The following is a 653-nucleotide window of genomic DNA, read 5'->3' on the forward strand; positions in this document are numbered from 1 at the left end:
ATTTGTCATGCACTGAAAGATATTTTGTTCGTGTTGTGTACAACAGATGGCTGCCTTTGTACATATGTTGGTAAATTTTGATATTTAAGATTCAGTTTTGCTGAGGGATTCATCATTAAAAATGTCATGGTTTGTCGGGCAGTGACAAAGACTCAACCTCACGTTCAGGTAAAAGGGCCTACTATGCCAGCGACCCATTGTGACACTAGTATTGTGGTAGAGCAACTGTCATGATAAGCTCGATTATTTTTCTTTCTTTTTTTCTGAAAAACAATACTTACGTATACGCTCGTATGTACAGATGCATCATTTTGTAGTTGGAGATGCTCAGCTCAGGCAGAGCATACTACTCATGATTGGTTCACACGATTGCTACCTAGGACTACTTGTATAGACCACGGCACCACGCCAACCCTTGACAGAACATGTAGTAGTTGTGCAGTTAGAGGATTGCATGCTAAGACAGTGCAGTACTGCAGCAGTGAGAAGGATGAGCTTAAACAGCAAGGCATAGAGAGACACGTAACAGCAAAAAAGAAACAACATCAAAAAAGAAGACCAGGTTCAGAGTTGCTAAGTTTTCACCTGATGAATCAGGTTTACATGTAATACTACTCATGATTGGTTCACACGATTGCTACCTAGGACTACTT

This window comes from Triticum dicoccoides, chromosome 1A (assembly GCF_002162155.2).
Source record: "Triticum dicoccoides isolate Atlit2015 ecotype Zavitan chromosome 1A, WEW_v2.0, whole genome shotgun sequence".
NCBI classification, from domain to species: domain Eukaryota; kingdom Viridiplantae; phylum Streptophyta; class Magnoliopsida; order Poales; family Poaceae; genus Triticum; species Triticum dicoccoides.